This window comes from Oryctolagus cuniculus, chromosome 3, assembly GCF_051225735.1.
Source record: "Oryctolagus cuniculus isolate XC-2025 breed Fujian yellow rabbit chromosome 3, ASM5122573v1, whole genome shotgun sequence".
Taxonomy (NCBI): domain Eukaryota; kingdom Metazoa; phylum Chordata; class Mammalia; order Lagomorpha; family Leporidae; genus Oryctolagus; species Oryctolagus cuniculus.
This window is the reverse complement of record NC_142869.1, coordinates 120,447,763-120,465,801: the sequence shown is the minus strand read 5'-3', so window position 1 is coordinate 120,465,801 and position 18,039 is coordinate 120,447,763. Positions and strand designations below refer to the sequence as shown.

The following is an 18,039-nucleotide window of genomic DNA, read 5'->3' as shown; positions in this document are numbered from 1 at the left end:
CGGGCTGTTGCAGCCCGGGTCTCTCGGTTCCTGGACGGGCGCCTGGTGTCCAGTCCAGTAGGTGCCCAGAAGTGGTTGCTGTCGTATTGTCACCCGGACTGCGGGAATCCGAGGGAGAGGCGGGGTAGGGAGCGAGAAAAGGGGTGGCTAAGCCGCGGCAAGGGAATGGGAACCCACAGCCGGCGCTGTTAAACTCCTGCGCCTGCGGGGGGTCCGCTCCCTTCCCAGGCCAGAGCTCATCAGCACCTCCGCTTCACCTGCCCTCACCGGCAGCGCAAACTGGGCGGTGGGCTCCGAGGCACTGTCAGAGTGGTTGCGGCTGCAGGTGGCCAACCTCCACCTCCACAGGTGGGCGATGCCGTGGGAGGTGGTTGGGTGGCAGGGCGCGGGTGGACTCTTTCTGCAGGGCAAGTACCAGGAAACAGAGGCCAGCTCTGGGCAGGACAGGCTCAGGGAGGAAGCTTCTCCTCAAGCTGCAGCCTGGCAGGCAGCTGGGCGGAGGTGGCCCAAGGCTGGACGGCAGGAGCCCTGCCCTCACCCTGTCCCGCAGTTTGCCTGAAAGTGCAGAGATGAACCATCTCTCTGGCCATGCAAACATCAGCCGGGCGAGAAGGTGGTCTTCCAGGAACCTGTGTGAGTGCGTGCAGAGGGTGCCTCTGGTGCCCGCGCTTGGGCTCAGAGCACACAGATTCCCCCTTTGGCTTCTGGTGCTGTCCCTGCTGGGATGTACTATCCTGGGATGATTCCCTGCGTGCCTGATCATTGTTTTCCGTTTTGAAACAAATGGGTGATAATCTCACAAGTCCCGGGCTCAGTGTGAGCATCTGTTGAGAAAATGTGTTGGTTTATGAAGTGCTGGTTCTTCCTCACCCCCAGCTGTGGTGGTAGCAGGTGGCCTAGGTGAAGGGAAGCCACACAGCAGAGTGTGGCTGAAGGGGAGGCTACCAGGCATCCCTGGACAACCACCATGCCCCACCTGCAGACTGGAAGGCTCCCGAGAATGGGGCCTTTGAGAAAGCATTCCCAGCACACGTGCTGTCTTCACCTGTTCTCAGAGGCCTTTCCATGCCTCTGGGTCCCAGCACCTGTCATCTGGTTCCTGTAGGTCCCAAGACACCCCAGGCCCCTGTGTGCATGCCAAGGGGACGAGCACCTGTGCCTATCAGAGATGTCCCTTCCTGCTGCCCACCTAGTCTCTGAATGCCGCAACAGCAGACCACTTGTGTGTGCTGCCAAGCCACCTGTAAACACAACGCACACTTGTTCTCCCTCATGGTCACGTGGGAGCTCAAGGCAGTCACCTGCTTGAGTCACCTGCTGGGGCCTCTGGGCCTGGGCGTGTGTGGACCACCTGACCACTGCTCCATCCTGGGAGCCTCAGGCCACTGGGGTCCCACCATCACACTCTGTTAGCAGAAGCATAGCGAGCTGTCGCACCAAGAGCCAAGAGGAAGAAGGGTGCCTCAGACCCCTTCTGACGGGGGCCTCCTGCAGACTTGCATAGCATCCAGGTCTGCGGGTGTGACAGCCACATGACAGAGCATCTCCCAAGTGCAGGTGGGCCGCCCGAGAGCCTGTACTTGCCATAGGCTCCATGCAAAGTGTACCACCTTTGAGGTCACCCAGCGAATGAGCTGCAGTGGCATACTCTGGGGGAGGGGTGGGAAAACAGCCACTTGACACATCCAGAGGCCCCAACTGGCCTGATGTGAAGGCCAAGGTCTTTGGCTTTCTTTCTTTCTCTCTCTCTTTCTTTCTTTCTTTCTTTCTGACAGGCAGAGTGGACAGTGAGAGAGAGAGACAGAGAGAAAGGTCTTCCTTTGCCGTTGGTTCACCCTCCAATGGCTGCCACAGCCGGTGTGCTGCAGCTGGCGCACTGCGCTGATCCAATGGCAGAAGCCAGGTGCTTCTCCTGGTCTCCCATGCAGGTGCAGGGCCCAAGGACTTGGGCCATCCTCCACTGCACTCCCTGGCCACAGCAGAGAGCTGGCCTGGAAGAGGGGCAACCGGGACAGAATCCGGCGCCCCGACCGGGACTAGAACCCGGTGTGCCGGCACCGCAAGGCGGAGGATTAGCCTAGTGAGCTGTGGCGCCGGCCGGTCTTTGGCTTTCAAAAGGGCTATTCCAGAATGTTCCAGACAACTAGTGGTCCTTGCTGCCCGCCTGCAGCCCTCAGTGGAAGTTCCCTCTGTTTTCATGGAACACAGGCACGCATGCTTCCAAGCATTTAGGGTATCTTGCTACTTGCTGTCCCTCAAGACCCATCAGTCTGAAGCCACAGAGCAGTACGAGGTCTCTGCTGGCTAACTTAAAGCTGAGTCAGTGAGCTGAGGCATGTGGTGGAGGTTTGCTTCTGCACCATCGTGGAAAAGCACCCTGCTTCTGCTCACCCCAGAATCCTGGGCAGGAAACACACACACACACACACACACACACACACACACTAGCAGAGCTTTTGCCAAATCCCTGGCTTTGTATTAGTGTCAAAGGTCACCCTAGAGTTTTGTTCCAGTAAGGAGGTTGCCTGTGTGTCAGTGCGGCTGCCAAGAGTATCTACACAAGAGTCTATTACTGTCGTCTGCTGGTGTTCAAGGCTCCCATGTCTTCTGCCCAAGCCAAACCAACAAGTAAAGTAGGGGAGGCAGCGGGGATGTCCCTCCCAGACTGCTGATTTCTTGGTCACCAGGAATGAAGTATTGCTACTGATGGACAGCTTTGGAGGGGAATGGTGTTCAAGAGACTTCCACTTAGGTGTCTTGCCACAGAAGTCTCTATGCCATGGGTCAAGGGAGCCACGGTGGAGTTTCTGCCACTCTCTGAGCACGTGTTTGTCAACTGGATGCTCAAGAGCTGGACAAATTGCAAGGGCAGGTCCTGGAGTCCACTGGGTTACCGTGAGGTAGACACAAGGCGCAGCTCCATTTCTGACCTGACATGCTGGCACCTTATTCCTGGTGACAAGCTGTAGGGACATCCTGAGCCACCTGGAATTGTTGCCAGCTCAGAACCCGTTGGTTGGTGGTTTCTGAAAGACCCAGATGTTCCTCAGTAGAGGTGCCTCGGAAAGATTCAACAGTTGACACTCCTGATGTCTCTGCTGGAGATTGGCTTCCCTCCACTCAAGGAGCTTTGGGTTCATTGAGTTTTGTCTGGGAATTGGACAAACGGCACTGGGGTGTATTCTGTAAACGTGAGTGCCCCTTATGTGCTGGGTGTCAGTCTAAGACATGGAGACTTCCGTATAGCAGGCCTAGTTTTTCCACTTTTATCAATCAGGACCCCACTGGTACTGGTTCTGCTTGTCGATTTCAGTCCTGGTGGCCCCAAGAATGGTTGGCCGATGTCACAGAGCTGCAGCATCAGCACATCCTGGGTGCCACTCTGGCTTCCGGCACTTGAAATGCTGCCGGCTCCACCATTCCCACCTGTAGAATCCCAGCTGACAGCTGGGTGCCCCATCAGCAGTGCCAGCTGATAGAGAACAGTAACTGCAGTAATTCTCCAAGATGTTGGACTTCTCAGTGCCTTGGGATGGGGCCTGTCTCTTGGGCTCTCCTAGAGGCATGGTTATGGATGGAGAGCAGCTTGCTCTTGGTCAGAACAAGAAGGAGCGGCTGCAGAGGGAACTTCTGTGCCCCTTCAGGTAACACGGAATCCCTTGGCTTTGCAGTCTCATTTCCTGGGGCGCCTCTCAAGCTGAGTTCCGTCAATGGAGAGTTCAGCCATGGGATGCATCCTAGCTGTTGGAGCTGTTGTGCTGTTTCCCGGATAGGTGGCTGCCCCGAGCATCACCATGTTCACCTTGTCTTTGAGTTATGGGCCCCCATCCTTGGTCAAGCATTCTCAGACCCATCCCCCTGCTTTTGCCTGGTTTCTTCTGGTACAGGTGGGCACAGTCACTGTTTGCCAGCATGTGAGTCTCTTCTTTGTCATGGGTTCCCACTACCATGCTGAAGCGCAAGGGTGGCCATGAGGAGAACAGGCCTCCCTTTCTGGTGAGGAGGAGGGGGTACCAGGCCCCTGAAGCAGCCAGAGAGGCCTGCAAGAGCTCAGTGGGGTTGTGCACCACTGTTTTACCCATTCCTAAGCAAGGGGTGCCACTATTTCCCAGACGATGCCTTAACTTTCACTGGAGGAACAGAGAAACAATTGTGTTGGCTTTGTGGTTTCCAGGGGCACAGATGGATGGACTCAGGCTTGCTTCTGGTTGAGGGGTGTCTCGGGCCTGGGGCGGTGGGACAGGAGAAAGACTGCATGTGTGGTCAGGGAGAGTCCCCATGCCGATATTCCAGGACTCAGTCTGTTGTTCCTTCTATTTAAGTTGGCCGCCTTTCATTTGGGTTGTGTAGCAAGAGCCATTTCCCTCTCAAGGCACCCAGTAGACCATGTAGCAGGCCAAGGCTGATAAATATTTTTAAGATTTATTTATTTATTTGAAACCCGGAATTACAGAGAGAGAGAAGGAGAGGCAGAGAGAAAGGGGTCTTCCACCTGCTGGTTCACTCCCCAGGTGGCCACAATGGCCAGAGCTGTGCCTATCCAAAGCCAGGAGCCAGGAGCTTCTTCCAGATATCACATGTGGATGCAGGGGCCCAAGAACTTGGGCCATCTTCTGCTGCTTTCCCAGGCCATAGCAGAGAGCTGGATTGGAAGTGGAGCAGCCGGGACTGGAACCAGCACCCATATGGGATGCTGGCACTGTAGACAGTGGTTTTACCTGCAATGCTACAGTGCCAGCCCCATGGCTGATAATTTTTAAAGCAGTTTTATTTTTATTTATTTGAAAGGCAGAGTTACAGAGAGGGAGAGGCAGAGAGAGAGAGAGCGAGAGCGAGAGAGAGAGAGAGAGAGAGAGAGAGAAAGAGAAAGATCTTCCATCCACTGGTTCACAAGAGCTAGGAGATTCATCTTGGTCTCCCACATGGGTGCAGGGGCCCAAGTGCTTGGGCCACCTTCTGCTGTCTTCCCAGGCTATTAGCAGAGAGCTGAATCAGAAGTGGAGTGACTGGGATAAGAACTGGAGGCCATAGGGGATGCAGGCAATGGCTTAACTCAGTATACCACAGCGCTGGCTCCTGGGCCCCCAGTTTCTTTCCTGGTAAAGACATGTTTGCAAAAGACAGAAAAGGGCTCCTGTTAAGTGAACAAATGGTGGGGTGTTGGGGAGCTCCAAGCCCCCGAGAGGGGAAAGCACAGCTGGTCCTGCGGCTCGGGTGGGACTTGAGGCTCTGCCTCCCTCGTGCCCCACCAGCACTCTGCAGGTGCCAGCAGGTCACCTGTAGTGGTTCAGGTTTGTCTTAGGTGCTGGGGTCCTGGCTGGGGCTTGTCTGAGCTGCAGGGAGTAGGAAAAGTTCTCTGCCTCCTTTCTATCTTCCACATGAGTGGCATCTGGCTTCTCTCTTATCTTGGGGTCCCCGAGCTGGGCAGCAAAGTGGCAAATGCCCCTGCATGGCACGCAGTGAGGGCAAAGTGCCAGCAGCATGCCCTCAACTGTCAGCCTTTGGTGTCTATACCCCAGGTCCACAGGTGTAGACCCACGGGTCACACCTGCCCATGTGATCTCTTCTGGGTCAAGGTGTTGGCAGGGACTGAGGCCACAAGAGCTGAGTTCTGTGGAGTCCTGCAGAGGCCAGTCTCCCCTGGATGGCAGAGGGCAGAGAGATTGGGCACGGAAGTCAGACACCAAGCAGTCCCTGATGTCACCCCGGTGCTGTGTCTCCTGCCACCCTGGATTCCGCCGTCCTTGACCGTGTTGTTATCCAGAGGCTCCAGGGCTTCCTCTTGAGGCAACACCTGCACCCTGGGCATGTCCTGCTGTGTGCTCTGGCTGCAGACCCTTCCTTGGCCACCTGTCAATCTCCCTCTCTGACCTGGTCAGCTCCATCCCATTCAACATGGACCGGCATGCAGAGCTTATGAGGGACGGGACCCAGAACCCTGTGAGGTTGCTGGAGTCCTCTGCAAACTCCAGCCCAGCCACTCAGGCATGGGGCACCCTCTGTGTGCTGTCTGCCCCATGACCTCCGTAGCCCCTGCTGCCTGCTGCAGACTCAGCCCTTGGGGACCCCATTCTCAGTCAGGCCCCCGTAGGAGTCGCTGGCCCCAGTGTTCTGCCCACTTCTCCTGCTGAGTGGGACTTGCTCTCTGGCTGGGGTACGTGCTGGTTTTTAGGAGCCCCTACTGGATTCCCCGTCGTGGAGATGGGCCACCCTCTGACTTCCTGCCAGTTGTACGGTTGTGAGATATAAAGGCTGTTGCTGTGATGGCCCTGGGCTGGCTCTGGCTCCTGCTGGGCACCCAGTCGGAACCCTTTGAGGCATGGGTGGTGTTTCCTGTGAGGTCCTGAAGTCCCTCGTCTGGTGACATGTGTGCTGCAGGTCAGAAGCCAGAGGTCCCTATGCTTACAGGGTACCCTGGGGTGCCTCCCCTCTGTACCAGTCCTCTTGTAGGGTCCCTTGTTTGTCCTTCAGGTTACAGCAACACCTCCTCCAGGAAGTCTCCTGTGATGCCCCCTGCCCTCTCCTTCTGGCCCCTTCTTAGTGCCCTCCGCTGCAGGTATGCCGGGTTAGTCATCTCTCATCTCTCCACACATCGTCGTAATGTCCCTTAATCGGGGATGTCGTTACTGATGTTTCTACTTACTGTTCTCAGAAGACCCTGCAACTGTACATGGTCATTTCGTTCCTCCGAGTTCCCAGCTTGCCCATGTTAGGATCACCTTTGATGTGCTATGGACAACAATGCAGAATCAAACCCCTCCCCCCATGCCACCAGAGGAACACCCCAGCCCAGAGGGACACCTGCTGTTGCAGTGCCCAGTAATTAATGAATGCACTGAATCAAAACCCAGCTGTCCTGCACACGGGGAGGAAGATCCACGAGTGTTCATTTTATTATGATGTCAGAACTGACGTCTAAACATACGTTGCTTTTGCATATCATGCCTTCCATAAGTTCAAGGTCACTGTGCACTTGCTCCCCATGTAGGATCTCTGTCCTTAATGAGTTGTACTATGAGAATTAACGGTAAAATTTGTCTTCAAACAGTGTGTTATACCTTGTGTGCCTGTGTGGGTGCAAACTGTTGAAATCTTTACTTAGTCTAGAGTTGGTCTTCTGTATTTAAAAATAATTAAAAATGAATCTTAATGAAAAATGGGATGGGAGAGGGAGTAGGAGGTGGAATGGGAGTGGGGGTGGGAGGGCGGGTATGGGCGGGGGAGAACCGCTATATTCCTAAAGCTGTACCTATGAAATTTGCATGTATTAAATAAATGATTTCTAAAAAAAGTTCAAGATCAACCATATGGTAAACTGGAACTGGGAAACCATGTTTCCACCAAGGGCCATTTGGATATTTGTGGATCTTTGGATAACATTCGCAGGCCATACAAAATCATCAATTTAAAAATTAGCCTGCTGTAGATTTACTGAATTTTGAGTCTAACCTGTGTGGCCTTGGCAGGGCCAGATCAGATGATTTTGCCCAAGGGACAGATGTTCCCCACCCCTGCTAAACCAATTGGCACAAACAAGAAATAAAAGGAACAATTAGAGCAATCCTCTTATTTTTAAAAATTTTGATTGACTGATTGATTAAAAGGCAGAGAGACAGATAGATACACCGAGAGAGCTCCTATCCGCTGGTTCAGTCCCTAGATTCCTGGGCCAGGCTGCAGCCAGGACCTGGGAAATCAACCCAGGTCTCTCATGTGGGTGGCAGGGATCCAATGACTTGAGCCATCACCTGCTGCCTCCCAGAGTCGGCATCAGCAGGGAGCTGGAGCCAGGAAGCAAACCCGTGTGTTCTGACATAACACGTGGACATCCTAACTGCCATCTTGGCTGCTCCGCTAAATGTCCACGTGGGAAAATACTTTTTTTTTTCTCTTATGCGCTTGATGTGTGAGGTGGTGGCAGCTTTGGGCCGAGAAGAGTCGCTGCTCTGTTAGCTCTCAGGACACTGAAGCCAGCACAGGGGGCTGACCGTGACTTTGTGTCTGCCTTACTGCCCTGGCCTGGGCTGGCCTCCTGGGAGGCTGCGTGATTGGACTTGACATCTGGGGGCCTGGTTGGTGCTGTGCTCAGTGGCTCTGGTTAAGTACGTGATGAGAACAAGGCGTGTAGCCTGAGTGTCGGGTGAGTGGGTTGCTCCACCAGCTCCCCTGCCTGGGTCACGCTGGCCTGCTGGGCTTCCCATGGCTGTCCCCGCCACTCTGACCCCGGGCAGAGTGCATCACAATTTAGGCTGGCACACAGGTCCTTGTTCTAGGTCCCCAGGAAGCTCTGCTTGGTGCCTGGATGTATGCATATCAGAGCAAGGCGTTTTTTGGCCTTCTCTGAACTGAGACAAGCTGAAGTCGGGCCATATGCTGCCCTGTCACCCTCACAGTGCCCTATTGCAACAGAGGCTGGGGAAGGCTTGTGCTGCTGTCCGCCATGGACACGGCCCTGGTGCCCCGCCCACCCGGGCCAGCTCAGAATGTCCTGCCCTAGCAACAAGCTTGATCGGTGTCATACCTGCTGATGCCATAAAGGTCATAGGGAACCCGCCCAGCCTGGGGTGAGGGATCAACCCCCACCCCTGAATATCCCCTTGTTCCAGGTGGTGGGCTCCTGGGAACCGTCAACACCCCTGTGAGGCAGGACGGGGTTCTAGCACCTTAGAGGCTGTACAACTTGATCCAACCCCTTTCTCAGCCTCCCCAGGCCAGCCCCCAGCCTCCTAACAGGAACGTGCCTGCTGTGGGGTGGCCTACAAGGCCTTATGGTCAGGTCTGCCTGGCAAGGAAGGGTTTCCAGTGCAGGGCTTAGCTGTGGACTGTTGGCCTTCAGGAAGCTGGGACAGGTGGGTGATGGGCAGGAGAAGGGAAGCAGAGCGAATGCTGGGAGTGGCAGGGCAGCTGCTGTAGCTCAGAGCAGCCAGCGTGAGGCCACTGGGTCCACTGTGGCCTGGACAGCCAGCAGGTTCATCTGGTGTGCACACGCTGGGGGCTTGTTGTCAGCCCGATCCTTCGCTGCCTCCCTAGGGTGCATTTCCACACTCACCACGGACACAGGCTGAGGCCCCTGCTGCCCTCCCCGCCCACACCCCTGAGAGTCTCTGACCCAGAGGAGGTCTGAGCAGGGCCTTGTTCTTTGGGAAAAGCCCCAGGGTGAATTCTGACGTGAACCCTGGCCGAGAGCCCTGCGTGTGCCTGACTTGCTGAGTCTGAAGCTGCTGCCCGGCACCCCGCCCCCAGCCAGCCCCACCCTCCAGAACAGGGCCCACCCTCCCCTCCAGGAACCTGGCCTTTCCCAGCCGGGCTCAGTGCCTGAGCCATGCCCGACAAGCTGGACAGTGTTACTGACGAAGGCCCCTGCCCCATGCACGGGACATCTGCTGTTCACCTGGAGCATGAATGGCTGGTACCAGAGCAGGCCAGAGGGGGAGCACAAGACCTCACAGCTGGCCCAGGAGAAGCCAGGAGACAGAAAAGCCTCTAGTCACCATTGGACTTGAAGGAGCTATAAGGTCCTAACTGCATATTTGGTGGGACTGAATCCTTCAAGTTCTCAGACTCTGTATCTGTGAAATGGGTATCATAAGGTTCTCTCTCCCTCCCTCTCACTCTTTCTCTCTCTCTCGAGGGCTGTGAATATCACACATACTGATTTGTGAAATGTTGACTTTTTTTTTTTTTTATTTGACAGGTAGAGTTATAGACAGTGAGAGAGAGAGAGACAGAGAGAAAGGTCTTCCTTCTGTTGGTTCACTCCCCAAATGGCCGCTACAGCCGGCACTGTGCCTATCCAAAGGCAGGAGCCAGAAGCTTCTTCCTGGCCTCCCATGCAGGTGCAGGGCCCAAGCACTTGGGCCATCCTCCATTGCCTTCCCAGGCCACAGCAGAGAGCTGGACTGGAAGAGGAGCAGCCAGAACTAGAACCCGGCGCCCATATGGGATACCGGCGCTGCAGGCAGAGGATTAACCAAGTGAGCCATGACGTCGGACCCCGAAATGTTGCCTTTTACCTGGAGGCCTGGGGTGCTAGGCAGCCTGCTGTCCCCTGCTTGCCACTCCTGGCCAGAGTCTAGACCACTTGGCAGGAGCCCCTGTGTCATCCTGTCCTCCCTTGGGTCCTGACAGTCCCTTGTCTCTCTGCCAGTTCTGGAGCTGACAAAAACCATCAGAGGAGACTTCTCTGGCAAACACTGGGGTAAAGAAGGTGCAGGCTGTCCTCTGGTGAATCCAGTGTAGAGGACAGCCCGGTGCCCTGCTCCAGCACCTCGGGGACCTGGCAGTGGGGGGCTCTGACCCTCCCCACAGCCCCTCTGGCAGGGTGGACTCAAGGCATAAACCAGAAGGAGCTGAGCTGCTGGGAAGGGGATCCTGAGTGTGGTCCTGAGTGGGCAGTGAGGCGGAAGCTGATTGGTGGATCAGAGAGCACAGGGGTGAGGGAGCCGTGGTGGGGGTGGGCAGGAAGGGACAGTGACCCCTGCTTTGCATTGCCAGTGCCTAAGGACTAGTCCTGGGAGCAAACTTTCTCTTTCCCTCCCTCCTGGGAGGGTGCCTGTGTCGGGGCGGGGGGACCTTGGAGTGAAGCCAGATGCTTCAGTGGGCTTTCGTGGCTGTCACAAAACCCCCAAGACTGAGTACTACGTCAATAAGAGAAATCTATTTGGCTGGGAAGTCCAAGAGCACAGAGCCGGCACCTGGTGAGGGCCCTCTGGCTTCATCGGCACATGGCAGCGGGCATCCCGTGGTGCACCTGAGCAAGCCACCAGCTCAGGTCTTCCCTCCTGTGAAGGCTCCACCCTCATGACCTCAGGTGACCCTCACCACCTCCCAAAGGCCCCACCTCCAAATGCTGTCACCCTGAAAAAATTGGGGCCAAGTTTCCAATGAGTGAACTTTGGGGTGGGGAGGCATTCCAACCACAGAACAGGGGCTCTGTGCACGTGTCAGTGAGAGACCTGATAACGTGCACTGACAAAGGCACTAGAGGGACGAGGATCCAGGGTGTTGGGCACAGGGGACAGGCCTGGGAGGGGCTCAGAGAGGTGTAGGACACTGCAGGAGTGAAGCCTGAAGTGGGGGTGGCTGAGCACTGGCTGACCATCTTGTGCCCCAGGGATTCTGGCCAGAAACAGCACATGGAGGGTGGTAGGCTGGATGGGGGTGTCCCTCAGAGAGGCTGGTGGGCTCTGGATACCTTGGATTGTCTACCCCAGCCAGAGCCACGTGGAGAGGCAGGTGCCACACAGAGAGATGGGAAGGAGAGGCAGGCGGGTCAGGTGGGAAGGCACCGCTCACCTGTGTGCCCTGGACTAGGGGGGAAAGGACAGCTGTGGGGCCACCTACTGCTCCCCACTTCCACCTCTCCACCTGCAGCACTCCTCCTGCCCTGCCCTCTGGCCCAAGACCCCACTTCTGGCTCTGAAGACCCCTCTCCAATGTGTCCACCTTAGCAGGGCTCTCTTGAGAAGTAAGGGGAGAGCCCTGGGAGTGCCTCTCCCTGGGGGAGAGAACACCCTGCCTGGCTGGGCATCTCATGTCATTCCAGAGGGGTACAGGGAGGGTGGACAGGGCTAGGGAGACCAGGTTGCAGGGAAATCCGCCCTCTCTGCAGGGTCGCCCCCTTGCTGTCCACAGAGAAGGCCCTGAGTAGGGCCCTGATGTCCTTGGCTGTCAGAGCCAGCAGACACCTGCTCCTGGGGTGCACCCTGAGGAACTGGCCCAGGCCCCCCCCCCTTTGCCATGGAACCTGAAGGAGGCTCTCCTGCAAAGCAGACTATAGTTTGAAATCCAGACACAGTTGTAATTGATGTGTGTGTGTATACCATAGTATTTCTCCTCCCTGCTCAGAAGGTATCATTGAACCTAGGGTTGGCTTCATGATATCTTTGAACACAGCAAACACGTAGTTGTGGATGGCACATCTGGTCTGGGAACGCAGCACGTGACATTCTCAGGCTCCGGGCCCAGACCCCACCCTGGAGTCTCCCTTGCTGCTGGCTCAGGCCTGTCTGTCTTGTGACTCACAAGGGAGCTGGACAAGCATCCCAGAGAAGAAGGCACAGAAGCCCCAGGGGTTCCCACCGAAGCCCTGCCCAGCCTCCAAAGCCACCTGTAAGCCATCTTTGTGGGAGCATGTGTGAGATCAGGCTCACCCATCAGAGGGAGGGAGCCCTCTGGCTACTGGCCGCTGTGTCCCTCGTGGCAGGGTCACCTCCCAGGACAGCTCAGGGAGCAGGGGTTGCTGAGGACACTGGTGGCCTGAGGGTGTCCAGAGAGCTGCTGTTACCCTTGGAGCTGCGGGCACCTGCAGGGCGATGCCTCATGGCAGGCACAGGCCCTCCCCTTCTGGCTCCCACCAACCAAGTCCTGGGATCCCAGTACCCCCTCTCCCAAACTCGTCCATAGTCTATAGCCATCATGCAAATGGCTGTTGCTCAGATTCCCAGTCCCGAACCCTCCCCCAAACTGGCCCAGCTCCTCTCTCCAGCAAGTACACAGGTTCCCCGTGATTGGGCCATCGGGACTGGATGTGTGTGTTCCTGCGAGTCCAGTGGGCAGTGGGAATAGGTTGGGAGCACCAGCCCCTTGTAAGGGTGCAGCAGGCAGGCAGGGAGGTGTCCCCTCACCCTATCACCTTATGTTCAGACACCTCATGCTGGAGACCTCGCTGGAGACGAGGGCTCACGGCGGAGGTGGTGAAATGGGATTCAGAGCCAATGCCCCGCCCAGACTCAGGCTTCCCAAAGAGACCCCTTCTGGGTCTCTGTTGGGCACATGTCCCTTGGGAGTACTGGCTGTGTTAGAGGGTGGGGCTTCTGTTCCTGCCAGGGGTCCAATGGGCTCCAGTCCCCAGGCGCTGTATCCCCACCTTGTGTGATTGATTGCTCCTCTGAGCGGGTTTCTTGTGCTGCACCTGCTCCATTCCCCTTTGCATGGCTGCTGAAGAACAGCTGGGCTGGGGCTGGGGCTGGGGGTGGGGGATGCAAGCTTTTGGGGCCAATTGAACACCAGGAATCTTGACGTCACCGAAGGGTTTGCACTTATAGAAGGTGGACACTGACTGAAGCTGGAGTGGGATGATTTCTCCATGGTCAGGGTCAGCACGTGCCTTTCCTGCCTGGGGGACAGGGAGTGGGGTGTGACCTGGGAATGCAGGGCAAGAGAACACTGATTAATCAGGACGTCTGTGGTTGGTGACAGGCGTCGTCTGCCAGCCGGGGTGGGGCCAGCTGTGACTGGGAGGGAGCCAGTGCCGGCTCCTCTCCAATTCTGCGTATCAATCCATCAATGGTGCGGTGAGGTTGCCCAGGCCCTGCGTCTCCTCTGAGAAAGGAGCCGGTTCTCCTCCTGGCGAGGTGGGCGGCTGGCCAGGTAGGTGAGAGCCGGCTCCCAGCCAGAGCCTGGGGCTTCTTCCTTGGGGCTGGGGAATTCCTGGCCTGGGCTGGGAGGGAGGACCCACCGGCCCTGCTGGCATCAGCACCGCAGCAGGTGCAAGCCTGGGGTGGGCAGGCACGACTTTCTCTGGCTGGAGAGAACAGGAAGCGGGCAGGCTGGGAACCCCCAGGTTGGGGGACAAAGCAGCAGGTCGGAACTTGGTGCCTTGTGGGTGGCATGAAGGAGACAGTGGTGTCACCAGCATGGGCACACGGCGACTGCCATCTTTTGCCGGTGATGCTCTCAGCTCACCTGTGGGCCCAGAACTGGGGCCTTACCCTGGCAGGGCTTTCAGCAAGTGCGAGGCTGTCGGACTCATTCTCCCAGTCACCTGGGCTTCTGCAAGGCTCAAATGAGACATCATGAGTCAACGTTTGAATCTGCCAAGGCCAGGGATTGGGAAGACCTGATCCCAAGTCAGACACCACCACATGGGCAAAACACTTAACTGTCCTGAGCTTCAGGGTCTTTATCTGGACCATTGCACCTGCCTCATTTTAGGATCTAGTAATGTCTAAAAGGCACAGGGTGCAGGGCAAGCCCTGTATCCATAGCGATTTTACTGTTGCAGGTGTTATTTTTATAGCGGGGCAGACAAATCCTCCCATCAGCAGAATTCTTTTTTTTTTTCTTTTAAAGATTTATTTATTTATTTGAAAGGCAGAGTCACACACACACACACACACACACACACACACAGAGAGAGAGAGAGAGAGAGAGAGAGAGATCCTCCATCCACTGGTCCACTCCCCAAATGGCCACAATGGCTAGAGCTGTGCAATCCTGGCCAGGAGCCAGGAGCTTCCTCCAGGTCTCCCATGTGGGTGCAGGGGCTCAAGGACTTCTTCTACTGCTTTCTCAGGCCATAGCAGAAAGCTGGATTGGAAGTGGAGCAGCCAAGCCTCGAACCAGCATCCATATGCGATGCTGGCACCGCAGATGGCAGCTTTGCCTGCTATGCCACAGTGCCAGCCCCCTGCAGAATTCTTACTCCTTCAAGTTTGCAGAGCACCTGCTTTCGGCAGGCCCTGTGCAGGGGCAAGAAACCTAGATGGGCTTACAGAGGCTCTCCCATCCAAACAGGCCTGTGACTTTCCTGGTGCACAGGTGAGCTGACAACAACACAGCAGCCACAGCCACTACAGCAGTCATAAGGACAACAGCAATGATGTCATTTGTGCCATCAGGGGTACAACCGGGAAACGGTTGATGCTGGGGAGTCCAGAGAGGCAGCACCGGACTCAGCCAGCCGGGACCAGGGAGATACAGGCAGCCGGGGACATGCAGCAGTGTTGGAAGCACGGTGTTGGAGCACCACCATTCCAAGAAGGCTGCATGGGAAGAGGCAGCACTCAAAGGAGACTTTGAAGAGTGAGCTGGAGGGAGCTTGGCCAGGAAAGTAGGAGCAGCGAGCATGAAGGCGGAGAATCAGAGAGCAGGTGTTTTGGGAGCCGTGAGATGCTCAAGAGAGAAGCTCAGGATGGGGCTAGTACAGGCCTGACCCTGATGTTTGCTGTAGGAGGTGGAGAGGTGGCAGCGGGGGGCGGGGTGGGAAGTCAGAGACAGGAGGTTGTGCTGAGACCCAAGGCATGGGCCAGGAGACTGCCTTTTTTAAAAAAGATTTATTCATTTATTTGGGAAGTAGAGTTAGACATATTTGGGGGGGGAGGAGAGAGAGAGAGAGAGAGAGAGAGAGAGAGAGAGGTCTTCCATCTACTGGTTCACTCTCCAGATGGCTGCAACGGCTAGAGCTGCACTGATCCGAAGCCAGGAGCCAGGAGTTTCTTCCAGGTCTCCCGCGTGGTACAGGGGCCCAAGGACTTGGGCCATTTTCTACTGCTTTCCCAGGCCATACACAGAGAGCTGGATTGGAATAGGAGCAACCAGGACACAAACTGGTGTCTATATGGGATGCTGGCACTGCAGGCGGAGGCTTAGCCCACTGCCCCACAGTGCCAGCCCCAGGCTACCTCTCTTTAAGCCCCAGAGCCCAAGAGCAAGACAGAAAAAGCCTTGGGGAGAAGCAGGCAAAGTCTCGGCACACCGCCTCACCTGGTCCCAGTCTGCTCATCCCTATTACACCACCTGCTTCACGGGGTGGTTGCTTAGACATCAGAAACTCCAAGGGGAGGTTTAGAGAAGGCATCCTGTGCCCACTTCTCCCTGCCTTTCCAGCCTTCAGTCCCATGCCACTCTGCAAAGCACCAAGGCCAGCCTTAACCCACCTGTGCCACAGGTAATCATGAGAAAAACACACCGTCTGTTCTCTAAGGCAGCCTCAGGGAATGAGCTGCAGAGACCCGCGTCTGGTTGAATGTGGTGCTTGTATTTGAGGGCTTTGGCCTCCAGGGACAGAAACTTCCCCCTTTGTCTTTGGCTCTCCCAGAGTGTCTGCTGTGCTATGGGAGTGAGGCCCAGTGTGAGGGCAGGGCATGCGGGCACCACCTTCGTTGGGGGCTACTGTTGCGGGAAAGCCACACAAGTGCCATCAGCATCCCAGGAAGGTGAGGGCAGGTCAGGAGGTGAACTCGAGGATGCTGGCCAAAGGGATGAAAGAGGATGTGAGGGTAGGCGCTGTGGCATAGTGGGCTAAGCCTCTGCCTGCAGTGCCGGCATTCCATATGGGTACCAGTTCTTGCTCCACTTCCAACCCAGCTCTGTGCTATGGCCTGAGAAAGCAGTGGAAGATGGCCCAAGTCCTTGGGCCCCTGCACCTGTGTGGGAGACCTGGAAGAAGCTCTTGGCTCCTGGCTTCGTATGGGCACCGCTCTGGCCATTGCGGCCACTTGGGGAGTGAACCAGTAGATGGAAGAGTTCTCTCTCTCTCTGCCTCTGCTTCTCTGTAACTCTGTCTTTCAAATAAATAAATAAAATTTTTAAAAAAGAGAGAGAGAATGCACTTTCAGTTACCCTGAAGGATGGACAGTGGAGTCGGGACCTGGGCATGGCTGTCAGGGTGCCTGCTTTTGAGTCCCAGCCTCGCCAGTCCATGCTATGGGGTTCTGGGCCAGAGCCTTCTCATCTATCTCATCAGTCTTCTCATCTGTTGACTGGGATTGTCCTCTGTCCCGCTGGCCTCACAGGGAACTGTGAAGGTGAACGAGATGTAGGTGGAAAGAGCATGGGAAGCAAAGGAGTAAATGACAAATAAAACAGCCATAGTGTATCTATGCAGAGTGACCAGTAAAATGATGTCACAGAAGTCACACTGAATGAATGACCTGAGAAAATGCTCACAAGGCAGATGACCTGTGACTTTCCCATGGAGTTAGGTCCTGATAAACGCATCGTTCAGTTGAAAACATTCCAAACTGCCAATGTTTACCCAACTACTGGACAGCCTGGCTCAGCAGCACAGTGTGGTGTGCACTGGCTCCTTCCCGTCCCAATCCTGGGGCTGGCTTGGGACTGCAGCTCTGTGCACGCCAGAGGATCCAAACACAGACCACTACTAGCCTAGGAAGTGAACGGACTTCAAACTCGGAGGTGAAATCCCTGTGGAATATGGATTGCTTTTGCAGCAAGTGCACATGAAAAAGTGTGAGTGGAACCCTGGTTAAGTTGTAGACTATCTGTGTGTGTTAGGTGAAGTGATGTAACAGGAGCATATATGATAAGACCTGTAATTTCATGTCAAAAATAAAACCTGTATATCAGCTGTAAGGAACATTGGCATGTGAAGGCGACAGGTGGTACCCTGTTCTGGGTGCTTGGGAATTAACCTGCGGTGGCACCAGCTGACAGCCGTGCCCTGGGGCATGTGCTCTTCCAGGGTGGGTGCAGAAAACACAAGCTGAAATTGTCACGCCCCACCTCCTCCTAGGCAAGGGGCCAAGGACACCTCAGGGAAGCTCTACCCCAGGAAGTATGGTCAGGAAATAGAGCATCCTCTCCTGCCCATGGCTGGTCTGGTGCCTTGGTGGTACCCCACGAGGGGCAGGCTGCTGGGTTCTCACCTCCATCCCCACACTGCAGATCTATTCCTGGCAGGTGCTGTTAAGAAGTCTGGGGTTCCCTTCCATACCCAGCCTCCACCACAGGTGAAAGCCTGCTCCAGACACTATAGGAATACTGGGAACCCCAGTACCCCTGCCCTGGCACATGCACAGGGTGGAGATTCCACGCCAAGCTGACCAGGAACGCCAGCCAACTGGTACCCACCAGAAGAATAGGATTGGGACTCAGGAAAAGCAGATACCTGTCCCCCTCCAGCAGGAGTTCTTCTCAGGGGAAAAGGCAGGCAGGCTGCAAGAACCCTGCAGCTCTGCCACAGGGGTCTAACTTCTTGTTTGGAGAGCTAAGGGCACTGCCCAAAACAGTAGAGAGCAATTAAGAGGGAGCTGGTGGCTTCGTGAATCAGGGGTCACCTAGACCAGCTTCATGGTCAACAATTCACTAGAACCCAGAAAAGCTGTGATATGCACCATTGTGGTTTATTACACTGAGAGGGCAGAGACTTAAACAGCAAAGGGGAAGAGTGCATTGGGTGCAGTCTGGGAGATAGCAGGGGCAAGCTCTAGCAGGTGTTTCCTCCCAGTGGAGTTGCATACAGAGCTGCACTCCCCAGCAGTGATGTGTGACAGCAAGGATGAAGTGTAGCAAGCA

General features: G+C 55.8%; 1 protein-coding gene across 2 annotated transcripts in view; it reads left to right on the top strand.

Moving 5' to 3' along the window:
- The window catches only part of ARHGEF4 (Rho guanine nucleotide exchange factor 4), a 215,650-nt gene that overhangs the window by 427 nt on the left and 197,184 nt on the right, over positions 1 to 18,039 (top strand). The window lies entirely within an intron of this gene.